This window comes from Amphiprion ocellaris, chromosome 8, assembly GCF_022539595.1.
Source record: "Amphiprion ocellaris isolate individual 3 ecotype Okinawa chromosome 8, ASM2253959v1, whole genome shotgun sequence".
In the NCBI taxonomy this organism is placed as follows: Eukaryota; Metazoa; Chordata; class Actinopteri; family Pomacentridae; genus Amphiprion; species Amphiprion ocellaris.
This window is the reverse complement of record NC_072773.1, coordinates 639,308-656,864: the sequence shown is the minus strand read 5'-3', so window position 1 is coordinate 656,864 and position 17,557 is coordinate 639,308. Positions and strand designations below refer to the sequence as shown.

The 17,557-nt window shown below is 38.6% G+C and overlaps 1 protein-coding gene across 7 annotated transcripts in view; it reads right to left on the bottom strand.

Annotated features, from left to right (window-relative positions):
* sulf2b (sulfatase 2b) overlaps positions 1-17,557 on the bottom strand; it is a 79,062-nt gene that overhangs the window by 40,876 nt on the left and 20,629 nt on the right. Inside the window, exon 1 of one of the 7 annotated variants that reach the window (XM_023299136.3) lies at positions 5,061-5,332. The exons of 5 other annotated variants lie outside the window; for them this stretch is intronic. The gene's annotated coding sequence lies outside the window, so the exon portion shown is untranslated. Of the gene's footprint in view, positions 1-4,907; positions 5,039-5,060; positions 5,333-17,557 lie in introns of those variants that run through there. One more of the 7 variants, XM_055012894.1, reaches the window with a different exon arrangement.

The following is a 17,557-nucleotide window of genomic DNA, read 5'->3' as shown; positions in this document are numbered from 1 at the left end:
GCTAAAGGTCGTAGCATCAGGCTAAAGGTCATAACATCAGGCTAAAGGTTAATAACATCAGGCTACAGGTCCTAGCATCAGGCTAACAGTCCTAGCATCAGGCTAACGGTGGTAGCATCAGGCTAATGATCCTAGCATCAGGCTAACAGTCCTACCATCAAGCTGTATCATCAGGCTAACGGTCGTAGCATCAGGCTAGTGGTCCTAGCATCAGGCTAATGGTGGTAGCATCAGGCTAACAGTCCTAGCATCAGGCTAATGGTGGTAGCATCAGGCTCACGGTCCTAGCATCAGGCTAACGGTCCTAGCATCAGGCTAACGGTGGTAGCATCAGGCTAAAGGTCCTAGCATCAGGCTGACAGTCCTAGCATCAGGCTAACAGTCCTAGCATCAGGCTGTAGCATCAGGCTAATGGTCCTAGCATCAGGCTAACGGTCCTAGCATCAGGCTAACGGTCCTAGCTTCAGGCTAACGGTCCTAACATCAGGCTAACGTCCTAGCTTGAGGCTAACGGTCCTAGCATCAGGCTAACAGTCCTAGCTTTGTGGATGAAATAACAGATTAGCTCCTTGGTGTTTACTACTGAACCTCCTGCTACGTGATGAATATCAGACACAACGATCAATAGGAATTTTTCCATTTGCCGCTGATCAATACGTCAGCTGATATTTCCTGACCTTTATTAATAAACATGTCAGCTGGTGTTTAGAGCCCAGAGTTTATTTCCAATCAGTAATCAGTGAACAGAGCCTCGGTTAGGAGAGGACAAAATGTATGAATCTGATTTAATACTCCACAGATCTGTCTAATAATAATAATAATCTTTATTATGCACTCTATGGTTTTAACCACAGACTGAAGCTGCAGCTGATGATCAGTTTAATATTTTACTCTTTAATTCATGGAATAATCTGCTTTAGGGTTCACCCGAAATAAATGGATATTTAGGCACCAGTGTGTCAGAAACCTGGATATTAATATACTAAAAGGTTAAAAACCTGAATATAAGAACAACAAAGAGTCAAAAAATTGACATATTGGACGATCTCAAAAACTCTGGCTGTTTCCATAATGAAATGGGGGGGAAAAAGGATATTATTGCACCAAAAAACTAGATATAAAGATAACAAAAGGTCAACAAAAATGGACAATAATGTGCCGAAACCTCAAAAACCCGGGTATTAATGTACTAAAATCTCAAGAACTTGGATATTAACACACTAGAAACATAAATAAATGGATATTTAGGCACCAAAGTGTCAAAAGTCTCGATGTTAAGAGACCAATGTGTCAAAAACCTGAAAATAAGGACAGCAGAGAGTCAAAAAACTGGACATTAATGCACCAGAACTAGATATAAAGATAACAAAAGGTCAAAAAGCTGCAATTAATGCATTCATATCTCAAAAATCAGGTTGCTACCATAATAAAATGTCAAAAAAAAGGATATTATTGCACCAAAACCTCAAAAACCCAGGTATTAATGTGTTAAAATTAGTGGTGGGACGTGATTAAAAAATTAATCTAATTAATTACAGGCTTTGTAATTAATTTATCGCAATTTGCAGTTTTGTCAAATAGCAATATTTGACACAATAAGTGTTTTTCAATTCAAATAAAATTGTGGTTGACAGTTGAATCAATGAATAGACATATACGTGTTTATAATTTTAAATTTATTTTAAAAAAGGAAAATGGGACATAGAGAAAAAAGTGATTTTGATGACTCAAAGCCTGAATTTAGTTGTTTTTTCCACTGTATGGCACATAAAATCAGCATAAGTAGTTCAAGGAGCTTCAGAAATTTGAAAATCCAGAGATTCATTCTGTTTTCATCTTTTCTGGGTCTGATAAATGGTGGGATTTTGATGGTTCTTTTTATAGGAATATCAATTTTTATTTATGTAATTTTTTATAAACAAAAAGTTTATAATTAAGTTAATAAAAGAGATATTTTTGTTGTTTAGGTTATTCCTCCTCCAAGGAGGCAGAGCCTCGACGGAGTAAAAACTTAAACCACAAAAATGTTTCATTTCTATTTATCTGCATTTTTCATCTGTCTGCTACATTCACAGATTACTGCAAATCTAAGTGCAATTATAGCGATTTTATTCAACATTTGAAGACCTTCTGTAAACTCAAGCTCTGTCTAGAAAAGTGGTCTATTATGGGATGGCTACACCGTTAGCATGACTCGTAGCTAACGTTAGCTCTGGTGCTAACAGCAACATGTTTTACATTGAGGTGATACCGTCGGCTTGAAGTGACGCAGTGATCAGAAAACTCTTTGTTGTACAATTTGCACACAACCAGGCTTTTATCCAAGCTGCCATCAGGAAGATTTTTAAAAGGAAACTTTCTGTCCAACAAGCTCAATCTGGTCTTCCTTCACTGTTCACCAGACCCTGACTTCACTCAGTGCTTCCTGTGCTTCTTCTTCATGGCTACAAACAGACTTTAGGTTCATTACCGCCACCTACTGGGCTGGAGTGTTCATCAGAGTTACGAGTGTGCCAGAAATGAGGGAACTGAGGAGGGTGCAATTAATTGCGTTATTTTTAACGTGTTATTTTCGCTGTAATTAATTAATTAATCGAAATTACCGCATTAAAGTCCCAGCCCTAGTTAAAATCTCAAGAAACACACATTAAAAACATAAATAAATGGATATTTAGGCACCAATGTGTCAAAACCTGGACATGAAGACAATAATGTCTTGCAGTCTGAATACTGAAATACCAATAAAGGATATTATTATTATTTTTAACAAAGAGTAAAACCTGGATGTGACTGCACCAAAATGCTTCAGCGGGATTCTACACGTTCTACTGTCCAGTACTGGATCCTTTTCTTGTTTGTATCATTTTTAATAAATCTTTGGTCATCTGAATAAGGAGACGTAAACATTCATCTCCTCTGCAGGATCTTCTTCCTTCTGCTGTTTAGATCATCAGAGAATCTCAGAAATGACTTCACTGTGTTCTGAACTTTTCTCAGCCGGATCACGTTACTGCCGGCTTTAGGGAAGCAGAAATAGGAAACTGAGCGAGTAGCACGAACCCGGACAAACAGCGAGTCAGAGGAACCCTGGAGAACCACTTTCAGTTTCTGTGAACCAGCAGATCCACGGAACAGTTTAGTTTACTGAACCAGAAACAGCAGAACAACCCAGATCTGCTCCTACAGTCAGTACTTCTACTGGTTTAACAGTTCAGGAGGTCCTCAACTTACTGCAGAGTTCCGTTTCTACGGATCTACGTAAGTCGATTTTCACTGGAAGTCGGAACTCCGGCGAAAATGTAACCAAAGCCCTTCCATGCATCACGATATCAATCAGTTCTCCATGAATTCCAACGACATTCATGCATGAATCATTTTACTAGAAGAAAACAGAATATGTTGACCTGTTTTTACAACTTGACCCATGTTGGTCAGTGTTTCTTCCTGTTCCCAGCATTTTATTCTGTCTAATGTCACTTCCATGGAGACGGCTTTCCTTTTCTTCCAAGCATCAGAAGAGTCTGACTTGCGCCGGGAGCCATAATGAAGGACAAAAAGTTAGTGAATGTAGCACAATCCAAGGTGGAGTAAAACCAGAGAATGGAAACAAAGCCGTCTGATAGCGCCGTGACGACGTATTCATCTGCTCTAATCGCAACTAGTTCCACATAACCAGTTCTGATGTAACAAAACGGCGTAGGTCGATGACGTCGTAAATGCATGTTGTATATACAGGGTGTCCCTAAAGTCTGGACACACAGGAAATCTCAGTAACTATATTTTTTTGCCTCCACACATTAAATACAGCTTTTTGTGGAAAGTAGAAAAAGTTGAACTGATACTTCTCGGTGGACGTGAAGGATGGACATATGGAAAGACAGCAGATGAATTTAATGCACGTCATTAAAGGAGAGTTCCACTTGGCTTTTCCACCATGGTGAAGGTGGTTAAAGAGTTTAAAGGCTTCTGTATTAAATACAGCAGCTTTTTTGTGTTGATAAATTCTCTCTGGAGTCCCACAAGGTCCAACCATCGGCCCACTGTCTTTATTCTCTACAACATCCTACTCAGCAATAGCATTAATGATAAAAACCACCCATACGCAGATGACACTCCACTCTACAGCTCTAATAGTCTCAGTGAACTTAGTCCAACTGATAATGTGGTAAAAATACAGCAGGAAGAAAAAAATTTCACAGCTAAACATGAATAAAACTGAGGTGGTTGGTCTCAGGATGAACCTTAAAAGTAGACGAGCAGCTCAGAAACTTCAGTGTGACGCTAAAATGCAAACTGAACTTCGAAAATCACAAACATTAAAAGATTAAAATCAGAAATCAGAAACAAGGTATATAAAATAACCAGCAGCATCACTTTGGATATGAAACATTTCTGGGTTTCTCTGATCCTGATCCTATTCCTGCTGCCCAGAAGATCAACCATGAACTGTTCCTCTAGCGCCACCTTCAGGTTTTTATCTGTGTTTAGTAACGTCCAGGTGAACTAGTCGATTGATTGATTGAAATGAACACACCAAATGTCAAAAATGTCAATATTAATGCAACTAAAGCTCATAAACCTTAATATTAATGCACAAAAACCTCAACAACTGGATATTAAGAAACCATCATATCAAAAAGACAGATATTTATACTCTAAAGAATAAAACACTTTGATATTAACACACGAAAGAATCAAAAACCTGGATATTAACACATCAACATGGGAAAAATCTGGATATTAAGACACCACAGTGTCAAACACCTGGATATGAATGAATGAAAATGTAAAAAAAGCTCAAAATTAAGACACCAAAATGTCAAAAACATCAATATGAATGCACCAAAAGCTCCTAAACCAGGATATTAAACTCCAGAGAGTAAAAAAACAGGATATTAAGAACCGACCTGACGTTAACGTACGGAACCGTCTGGTCCTGGACGGCTCACAGCAGACTGACAGGAGATTTGTTAACAATAAGGAACAGATAGTATTATTCTTCCATGGTGTGAATGAACCAGAGACGAGGCTGAAATGAATCTCAGAGCCGACAGACTTACTGTGCCGGAGCTGAACGTGAAGAAACGAGAGGAAGTCAGAGAAGAGATGACAGAAAGCCTGAAACTCTGCATCACTTCTGTCTTTCTGTTCCTCTTTCGTTTCCTGCTCTTTGTCCCTCCGGTTACGTCTCCTCCATGCTGCCTTGCTCATAGGCGCCGACCCCGACAACCTCCTCGTCTTCCTCCCAGATCAGGTCCTGTTGGCCGTTGCCGTGGCAGCAGACATGTCAGTAATCCCCGTGGCAACAGCCCAGCACCCTCGACGACGGCACGCTCGGCTGTAAAGCAGCTGCTGCCGTTCAGCCTCCGTCCAGATTCTCTCTCTCTCTGTCTCCACCATCTCTGCTTCCTGCTGCCGTTCAGACCAACTGCTCTCAGATCAGATGTTAATTAGGAACACCACGGTGCTCGTTTACCGGCCAGGTTTGTTCAGCTGCAACTGAGGAAGAAGAAAACTTCCTCTCTGCCGACTGTTACAGCAGAATAAACAATAATTAAACAGTTTAGAGCTGCTTTCAGGGACACATTCATCTGGATTTCATGGGACGGTCGAGCAAATTTAACCAAAAAATCTGAAAAAGAAAACCCTAATTAACAGTTCTACAAATGTATTTATCAGACGCTGTTATCCAAACATCTGAGAGTAGATCCAACACCTGCAAAGATCTAGTTTAGATCTAGATTAAGAAACCAAAACATCCAAAACCTGGAGATTTACGCACAAAAATGTCAACAGCCTGGATATCAACACAGCAAAGTGTCTAAAAGCTCTATATTAACACACTAAGATGTCCAAAAGCTGCATATTAATGCACCAAATCACCAAAAACCTCGAAAATAATGCAAAAAATCTCAACAATGGAGATATGAAGTCACCAGAACATCAAAAATCTCAATACTAATGCACCAAAACATAAAAAACATGGATATTAATGCAACAAAACAAAAAACATCTGAATGTTAAGACACCAAAACATCCAAAATCTGGATTTTTACACACAAACATGTCAACAACCTGGATACTAACACAGCAAAGTGCTTAAAACCTCTACATTAACAAAGTCATAAAATAGCTGGATGTTAATGAACAAAAATCTCTCATTTTGCTAATTCGTTAGCAGTTGTAGTGAATAAACTCAGCTGCATCGTGTTGTCAGAAGGTGGCGCTATCGTCTACGTTAGCTATAATAGTAGAAGAAGACGGAAATCAAACCAGCTGTTTGCTATAAAACAAACCAAACTTTGTCCGTCTGCAGAGAATCTTTTGGATGGGTAGGATGGATAGGATGTTTCCATAAGAGTGTCGGCCATGTTGGATGACATCAGACATGAAAACAACCAACAAACAACAACAACCAAAAAACCACAGCTCAGTTCATCACAGAAGCTCATCAACTCCTTCAAGAAAAAGTTGAAAACAAAATCAAAGAAGGTCAAAAATTTTTTAGAACTTTTTACAGAATCCTTTAGAAAACGTCCATAAATATCTGTTCTGGAAACACTTGACCTGAATCTGAAAAACCCGCTGCTAAGTCCAGAAATGAGCAAAGGACCTGAATGTTAACACATCAAAATGTCACAAACATGAAAATTAGCATAATAAAGAGTCAAAGAGTTGGACAGTAGAGTCTAAAAGCTCAACATTAAGACACAGAGGAGTTAACAATAATTGAAATAACACGTCAGTGTGTCAAAAAATCTGGACGTCAAGACACCAAAATGTTAAAAACCTGAATATTAAGGAATGAAAATCTAAAACATCTGGACAGTAACGTAGAAAAATGTCAAGAACCAGTTTATTAAGACACCAAACAGTCAAAGACTTGGATAGTAATGCACCAAAGACTAAACCAGGATCTTAACTGACCAATCTAAAACCTGGACATGAACATATAAATCCTGAAAGGAGTACATTAGTGAGTGCGGCTGTAATGAAACGTGGAGGCGTTGAGTGTTGCTGTGGACGCTAAAAGCTAAATGTGTGTTTGCTTTAAACAGTCACACGGTGTCCAGGACTGAATGATTTATCTGCAGCTCTCGTCGCTTCACGCTGCTTTATTGATGAGCTGGATGGAAAAGCATCTACTTCACTTCCCCCCACTGATGTTCGTATCACGGACGTCTCCAGAGATCCGTCAGAGCTCCTATCAGGTCCAGATGAAGTCTGACAGCAGAGAGCTTGGACTCACTGAGGACTTCTTCTTCTTCAGGGTTTTATTGTTAGTATCCAGATGTGATTTAAAGCCACAGGAAGTCTGTTTGAGGAGGAGGTCAGGGTGGATGGAGGCTCAACAAAACGTTCGACTTCAACACCACAGACTGAAACTCACTTCCTGTTTTAAAAGGTACTTCCCAAACCTAAAGTACTTCCTCATTGTTCTGAACCTCTGATTCTGGAGAACTTAACTGACCACAAACCTTCTCTAAAGCTACCGTCACATCATCAGAGTCCAGCTCCTCTGCACAACTTTGGTTCTTCAACCTTTACTAAGTGTGAACTCAACAGTATCTAGCAGCTACTGCTCCACCAACCACACCAGTTCCGGTTCCTTCATGTTCCACTAGAATCCGTCTGGAAGTTAAGCAATCAGTCCAAATAGGTTCCTGCCTTTACATGCAGGTCATCCAACACCAAATTCTATCCACCGCTCCGCAAAGAGCATGAAGCATCAAAACCTGGATATTAAAACATCCGTTTTCTCAGGATGTTAAATTAAATCAAGTCACCAGGAAGGAAAAAGAAAAAGTGAAGAATTTTTAAAAACATTTTCACTTAAATGTCCAGAAACTTTGCATCTAATAAACTATTTTACACTTCTGTTATCTGTCTTCATGTTGGTATAAAACCATTCAGCTGTTTCCACGGTGACTTGATACTCAGAAAACTAGAATGAAAACGCAGTAAAACGCTGCAGAAGGACAAGGCTACTCGACCAGAACATGACCGAATGTTCTCTGAGGATTAAAGCCCCAAGCAGATAGATAGAACCTCCCAGTAGAACAGATAGAACCTCCCAGTAGAACAGATAGAACTTCCCAGTAGAACGGATAGAACCTCCCAGTGGAGCAGATAGAACCTCCCAGTGGAGCAGATAGAACCTCCCAGTGGAACAGATAGAACTTCCCAGTAGAGCAGATAGAACCTCCCAGTAGAACAAACAGAACCTCCCAGTGGAACGGATATAACCTCCCAGTGGAACAGATAGAACCTCCCAGTAGAACAGATAGAACCTCCCAGTGGAACGGATAGAACTTCCCAGTAGAACGGATAGAACCTCCCAGTGGAACAGATAGAACCTCCCAGTGGAACGGCTAGAACCTCCCAGTGGAACGGCTAGAACCTGCCAGTGGAACGGATAGAACCTCCCAGTGGAACAGATAGAACCTCCCAGTAGAACAAACAGAACCTCCCAGTGGAACAGATAGAACCTCCCAGTGGAACAGATAGAACCTCCAGTGGAACGGATAGAACCTCCCAGTGGAACAGATAGAACCTCCCAGTGGAACGGATAGAACCTCCCAGTGGAACAGATAGAACCTCCCAGTGGAACAGATAGAACCTCCCAGTAGAACAAACAGAACCTCCCAGTGGAACAGATAGAACCTCCCAGTAGAACGGATAGAACCTGCCAGTGGAACAGATAGAACCTCCAGGTGGAACAGATAGAACCTGCCAGTCGAACGGATAGAACCTGCCAGTGGGACAGATAGAACCTCCAGGTGGAACAGATAGAACCTCCCAGTGGAACGGATAGAACCTCTCAGTAGAACAGACAGAACCTCCCAGTGGAACAGATAGAACCTCCCAGTAGAACAAACAGAACCTCCCAGTGGAACAGATAGAACCTCCCAGTGGAACGGATAGAACCTCCCAGTGGAACAGATAGAACCACGAAGCAGAGGAGGATAAATGAGCAGGAGGGTTCTGGGTGGAACATCTCATCCAGCCTCCATGTTTACCTGGCTCCGCCCACCGTCTGTTTGATGCTCCTCCACCCATCTGTCACAGCTTCAGAGAACATAGAACACGGAACCAGGCTGGAGAACGGAGGGAACTCTGACAGATAACAGGAAGGAGGACCAACCAGCCGCCTGCTAACACCTGATTCCTCTAGAGACGTTTACTTTGAATGTTTTCCACCATCTGGACAAAAACTCCCTCCAGAATCTAACAGCTGATTTCTATGAACTGTGTTGAAGATTAAAGTTCTCGTATCTCAGAAGGAAGCTGTGGAGCTTCTAGAACCGTCCCTGTACCAGGATGTTTACAACCCGATCATCTGTCCACAGACTAAACGCTCTGAATGTGTACAGCTGGTTTATTCCAACAGTCTGCTCCAATCACAGTCAGATCTGACTAAATGTTTCCTGATTCTGTTGGAGAAGCAGCTGACGTTACATACATTATTACAATAATACAACATTCATGATCTGCACCGGAGTCACCAGGAGGTTAACGCAGAGTCAGAAACACACATATTAATACATGGAAATATGAAAAAACCTGCATACTGAAGCACGGAAATATCAGAAACCTGAATATAGAGACACCAGTGAATCAAACAACAAAACAATACTGCAAAAAAACAGCAAACTCCTGATTATTAGGATGGTAAAGAGCGAAAAACTGAGATGTTAATGCAGAAAAATGGTTTAAAAAAACCTTATTATTAGGACACATCAGTGTCAAAAACCTGGATATCAATGCAACAAAACAAAAAACACCTGAACATTAAGACACCAAAACACCCAAAATCTGGATATTTGCATAAAAAATGTCAAAAAAATACAGATATGAAGACATCAGAACATCAAAAACCTCAATATTAATGCACCAAAACACCAAAAACATGGATATGAAAACAAAGTGTCTAAAATCTCTATGTTAACAGACCAAGTTGTCAAAATTCTGGATATCAATGCACAAAAACACCAAAAACCTGGATATTTACACACAAGAAATGCAAAATGCAGATATGAAGACACCCGAACATCAAAAACCTCAATATTAATGCACCATAACACATAAACACCCAAATATTAAGACACCAAAAATATCAAAAACCTGGATGTCATTGCACTAAAACACCAAAACCTCGAAATGAACGCTCCAAACCATCTATAACCTGGATATTAAGACAGCAAAATGTCTAAAACTTCTATATTAACAGACCAAGATGTCAAAAAGGTGTATATTAATGCACCAAAAGTCAAAAACCAGACGGTTAGTGCATCAGATTGACTTGCAGTCCACTGTTCCTGCAGGTGGTGCCACAAAATGAGTCAAAACCCTCAACATTAATGCACCAAAACATAAAAAAACTGGATATTATTACACCAAAGAGTCAAAAACTTGGATATTAAGATGAGAAAATGTCAAAAACCTCAATATGAACACGTCAAGATGATAAAACCAGGATATTAATACATCAAACCATCTATAACCTGAATATTAAAACATCCTGGACCAACCAGGGACTTTTCTGGTAAATTAATGCACCAAAATGGCAAAAACCTGAAAACTCAGAGCAAAGAGTCAAAGTTTCAACAAACTGATGATCTGTTTAAAAAACAGGAAGTTCCTGCTGTGTTCATGTATAGCTTTTACTGATGAATTTCCTCCTCAAACAGGAAGAAGAAGAAGAAGCAACACTTCCTGTAGTTCCACCAGAAACCAGTTGAACATGGAACTACATGCTAACAGATATTTCCAGATGTCCCCATGAACCTCACAGTCCTCAGATGGTCGGTGTGGATCAGTGAGTGGACCTTCAAAGGAAGTTAAACCAGCATTTACTGCACATGCTAGTACAAATACTGCACACGCTAATACAAATACTGCACACGCTAATACAAATACTGCACATGTTAGTACAAATACTGCACACATTAGTCCAAATACTGCACATGTTAATATAAATACTGAATGCATTAGTATAAATACTGCTCAGGACTGACAGCGTGTTAACATGTGAGACACGTCTGAGGCTGAACAGAAAATGATGGAGATGGAGGAGGAGGAAATAAAGGAGCAGAGAGGAGGGGGTGAAGCAGGATTAAAAAGAGATGGACGGAGACAGCAGAGATGAGTTTGATGTGCATAATGAAGTTCTCTTTTCGCTGCTCTGCTGAATGACCGACTCAGAAACAACCTTTAGTTTCTCCGTCTGATGAATTAAATCCTGATTCTTCCTCCAGCACAACAACTAAAACCTCTCAGAAAATATAGTCAGCGTCACTGGAAGCTACTCATAAAAAACAAATGACTCAGAAAACAACTCCAGAACATAATAGGGGTGATGTCCAGGTCCACGACAACACTTCCCAGGAAGTTTAGTCACTATTTAGAAGTATCATTCATTCTCAGGAAGTTTAATCACTATTAGCATCTTCAGTCATTCATCTTTAGGCAGTTGGACACCAATAACATCTTCAGTCTTCCCTCCCTGGGCAGTTTAACCACCACTTATATCTAGAATCATCTGTCCCCAGGTAGTTTCACCACTACTTAAAAATTCAGTCTTTGCTCCCTGGGCGGTTTAATGGCAAGTAACAAGAGTCTTCCCTGCCCGGGAAGTTTAACCTTCATTAACATACTGAGTCATCCCTCCTGGGCAGTTTTACTACTAGTTCAACTTTCAGTCACCCCAGGTCGATTATTACCATCCACAGCTTCAGTCATCCCTCCCCAGGTAGTTTCACCACTACCTAAAACTTCAGTCATCCCTCCCAGGGTAGTTTCACCTTCATTCACACTTTCAGTCATGACCTTAAACACTTGAAACTCCCCAGCGGTCAGTTTAGACTGAGGAGGCCTTTTGGATGAAGGTGAAACATCTTCAGGAACCATAAATACTGAGGATTAGTCCGATAATTTCTTAATGAAGCTCTGAGGGTCAACAGGACTGAAGATCTCCACAGAAAAACCAAACAGGCCAGAATATTACAGATCTGTACACCTGATAAATGCTTCAACCTTTAATTATCTAAATGAGGAAGAACAAACTAAAAAACAACAGAAATGAACAGATTAAAATTGTCTCCAGGTCAGAAGAAGAAACTGTTCCCAGATTTATTTCTATGTAAATGTAGTTTTTGGTGAAATGTGTGAGGAGGAAGTAAAAAGCAGCAGAAAGAGTCTGAATCTGAGAGCAGAAAATCTATTATTCAGAGTCATGAATCAGAATCAGAGGTGGAGGAATAATCAGGATGACTGGACGTGAAGAACACGAGGAACGGTTGATATGAGACACAAACACCATCTAAACTCAAACATCACATCCAGAAGACTTCCTGAAGACTAGAAGGACTTCAAAGATCTGAGTTCTGTTCAGATGGTTTTAATATTTAACATTTACACCCTGGGATCGGTCTTTTTGTGGTTGTTTTGTGTCATATTTAGAATGTTTGGTGTCTCTTTAAAGTCATAGTGAAGCACGTTGTTGTTGCTCTACATCATATTTTAGTAGTTTTTTTTATCTTTTTGTGACTGTTTTGCATCAACCTGCTCCTCTGTTCTCTGTTTCTGAGCATTACTTTTATTGATCAGTAGGTTTGATTTTCCTCTCAGTACAACTGAAAACACTGATAATTAGTTTAACTGATTAAATCCCAAATAACTGGAGCTGAATCCTGACAAACGTGGTTGGAGTCATGACTACAGAACATTTCCTATTTCATTCCTCCATCCTGGCTCAGTCTTCATGTTTAATGATGAAGTATCTCCTGAAGGAAACAGATCAGATGTGATCCTCTGGAGGTGGAGAGCAAAGTTAGAGCTAAAAGGAAAATATAAAGTTTGCTGCATCGCTTTAGAAAAGAGTTGGTTTTTGCAGTGTTGGTGCTTCACTGTGAGGTTCATGTATTCATAAGGACCTTCACATGTTCATCGCCACATTATAAAGTCCAGAAAACATAAATATTTCATCGTTAATTCCTGTTTTTACACAAGCAGCAGATCTCCAGGGACTGAATGGAAGTCAGTGGAGCGTCCTCTGAAGGCAGGATAGTCAGCGTGAGTGTGTGTGTGTGTGTGCGTGTGTGTGTGTGTGTGTGCGTGCGTGTGTGTGTGTGTGTGTGTGTGTGTGTGTGTGTGTGTGTGTGTGTGTGTGTGTGTGTGTGTGTGTGTGTGTGTGTGTGTGTGATTCCTTTCAGGCCAACAACAAAAGATCTTTCAGATTTAAATCCAGTCCTCAGATGACAGAGAGCTTGGAGGGGAAAAAAACGGCAAAGTGAAAAAAGGCAGAGAGAAGAAGTCGATTACTGTCGTCATGGTAATCACACACGATGCTGATTATTATGGGCTGCTGGAAAATGTGGACTAAAAGAGCAGCTGCAGACATGACAACTCTATCTATGTATAGTCTATCTATCTATCTATCTATCTATCTATCTATCTATCTATCGATCTGTAGCCTATCTATCTAAAGTCAATCTATCTATCTGTAATCTATCTATCTATCTATCTATGTATCTATGGTCTATCTATCTATCTATAGTCGCTCTATCTATAGTCGCTCTATCTATAGTCTATCTATAGTCTATCTATCTATCAATCTATCTATCTACAGTCTATCTATCCATATTCTATCTATCTATCTATAGTCGATCTATCTAGAGTCTATCTATCTATATTCTATCTATCTATAGTCTATCTATCTATCTATCTATAGTCTATCTATCTATCTATCTATCTGTCTATAGTCTATCTATAGTCTATCGATCTATGTATCATCTATCTATCTATCTATCGATAGTCTATCGATCTATCTATCAACAGTCTATCTATAGTATATCGATCTATCTATAGCCTATCTATTTATCTATCTATATTCTATCTATCTATAATCTATCTATCTATAGTCAATCTATCTATCTACAGTGTATCTATCTATAGTCTCTCGATCTATCTATAGTCTATCTATCTATAGTCTATCTATGTATCTATCTATCTATCTATCTATCTATCTATCTATCGAAAGTCTATCTATCTACATACTATTTATCTATCTATAGTCTATCTATCTATTTATAGTCTATCTATCTATAGTCTATCTATCTATCTATCTAGCTATCGAAAGTCTATCTATCTATATTCTATTCATCTATCTATCTGTAGTCTACCTATCTATCTATCTATAGTCTATCTATCTATCTATAGTCTATCGATAGTCTATCTATCTATTGTCTATCTATCTATCTATCTATCCATCTATAGTCTATCTATCTATCTATCATCTATAGTCTATCTATCTATCTATCTATCTATCTATAGTTTATCTATCGATCTATCTATAGACTATCTATAGTCTATCTATCTATGGTCTATCGATCTATCTATCTATAGTCGCTCTATGTATAGTCTATCTATCTATCTATCTATCTATCTATAGTCTATCTATAGTCTATCGATCTATGTATCATCTATCTATCTATCGATAGTCTATCGATCTATCTATCAAAAGTCTATCTACAGTATATCGATCTATCTATAGCCTATCTATTTATCTATCTATATTCTATCTATCTATAATCTATCTATCTATAGTCAATCTATCTACAGTGTATCTATCTATAGTCTCTCGATCTATCAATAGTCTATCTATCTATCTATAGTCTATCTATCTATCTATCTATCTATCTATCTATCTATCTATCTATCTATCTATCGAAAGTCTACCTATCTATCATCTATCTATCGAAAGTCTATCTATCTATATACTATTTATTTATCTATCTATAGTCTATCTATTTATTTATAGTCTATCTATCTATAGTCTATCTATCTATCTATCTAGCTATCGAAAGTCTATCTATCTATATTCTATTCATCTATCTATCTGTAGTCTACCTATCTATCTATCTATAGTCTATCTATAGTCTATCTATCTATCTATCTATCTATCTATCTATCTATCTATCTATCTATCTATCTATCTATCTATCTATCTGTAGTCTATCTCTCTATCTATAGTCTATCTATCATCTATAGTCTATCTATCTATCTATCTATAGTTTATCTATCGATCTATCTAAAGACTATCTATAGTCTATCTATCTATGGTCTATCGATCTATCTATCTATCTATAGTCGCTCTATGTATAGTCTATCTATCTATCTATCTATCTATCTATCTATCTATCTATCTACCTACCTGTAGTCTATCTATGTATCATACTTTATCTATCTATCTATCTATAGTCTATCTATCTATATATCTATCTAACTACAGTCTATCTATGTATCTATCTATCTATCTATCTATAGTCTACCCATCTATCTATCTATAGTCTATCTATCTATAGTCTATCTATCGATCTATCTATCATCTATCTATAGTCTATCTATCTTTCTATCTATAGTCTATCTATCTATCTATCTATCGATCTATAGTCTATCTATCTACAGTCTATCTATCTATAGTCTATCTATCTATCTATAGTCTATCTGTCTATCCATAGTCCATCGATCAATCTATAATCTATCTATCTATCTATCTATCTATAGTGTATCTATCTATCTATAGTCTATCTATCTTTAGTCTATCTATCTATCGTCTATCTATCGATCGATCTATCGTCTATCTATCTATCTATAGTCTATCTATCTATCTACAGTCTATCTATAGTCTAGCTATAGTCTATCGGTCTATCTATAGTCTATCTATATATCTATCTATATATCTATCTATAATCTATCTATCTATAGTCTATCGATCTAACTATAGTCTATGTATCTATCTAACTATAGTCTATGTATCTATCTATCTATCTATCTATAGTCTACCTGTCTCTCTATCTATAGTCTATCTATAGTCTATCTATCCATCTATCTATCCATCTATCTATCTATAGTCTATCTATCTGTCTATCTATAGTCTATCTATCTATAGTCTATCTATCTATAGTCTATCTATCTATCTATAGTCTATCTATCTATCTATCTATCTATAGTCTATCTATCGATCTATAATCTATCTATAGTTTATCTATAGTCTATCTATCTATAGTCTATCTATTGTTGTATATATAGTCTATCTATCTCTAGTCTATCTATCTATAGTCTATCTATTGTTCTATATATAGTCTATCTATCTCTAGTCTATCTATCCATAGTCTATCTATCTGTAGTCTATCGATCTAGCTATAGTTTATCTATCTATCTATCTATCTATCTATCTATCTATCTATCTATCTATCTATAGTCTATCTATCTATAGTGTATCTATATATCTGTAGTCTATCTCTCTATATATAGTCTATCTATCTATATATAGTCTATCGATCTATCGATCTATCTATAAAGATGGACTGAAGGTTCCTGTGTTCTTCTGATGTACATCTTCAGTGTGGAACCTCTGGTAGAACCTCAGAGGAACACGGAGAGAAACAGTCTGAACATTAACATATGTAAGAGTTGAATCTGCTGCAGACGGTGCGTTCAGACTCTAATGAGCTCACATCTCAACCGTCACACTTCAAACACAATGAACCCACCGATACAGCCAGAACATGGAGAAAACGGACCAGAACCAGCTTCAGATGGAAATAAACAGAACCGACATCCTGAGGATCCATTCAGAAACCTCCAGAGCTGCTCTGAGTTCTTACAGGTTTTGGTCTTAAAGCTTCATTGCAGTTGGAGAAACATCAAGCCGACATTCATCAGAACTGACCCAGAACCAGCCCAGAACCAACAAAGAACTAGCCCAGGACCAGGCCAGAACTAACAAAGAACCAGCCCAGGACCAGCCCAGAACCAAGAAAGAACCAGCCCAGGACCAACCCAGAACCAAGAAAGAACCAGCCCAGGACCAGCCCAGAACCAAGAAAAAACCAGCCCAGGACCATCCCAGAACCAACAAAGAACCAGCCCAGAACAGTCCAGAACCAACAAAGAATCAGCCCAGGACCAACCCAGAACCAGCCCAGAACTAGCCTAGAACCAACCCAGAACCAACCCAGTTTTATAAACTCCTCTCTTAGATATAGATTAGAGACGGCAGTAAATCAAAGTTCTGTTGGACGTTCTGTCATCAGCAACCAGCAGAACAATTGGGTTCCACCAGGTGGTTTTATAGTGATGCAAACATCTACAGGAAGAAACTCATGATCAACTTTCAGTCTTTCTGTTCCGCTGAAGAACCAACAGCTTCTGGACGTAGCTCTGGTTCTATGTAGGAAACAGAACCATGGAGGTTTGTTCTGTTAGAACAGCTGGAGAACTTCATGTTGTAGATGGTGATGTTAGAGAGGAGAAGCTGCTGGACGAGAACATCAAGAAGAAAACACGATAAACCAATCAGAAGAACCGACACTGGAGGAGGAACTTTGTTGGAAACGGCTCTGAAAGAGGTTCTGCAGTGAGAACATGTGAGAACATACATCTTGGTTCCTCCACTGGTTTTGATTTTGTTTTATAGGTTTCTTCTTATTTATCTCCATGAGGATCTATTCCAGGTGTCCTCATAGCAGCATTTAGGTGAACAGAGATTCTC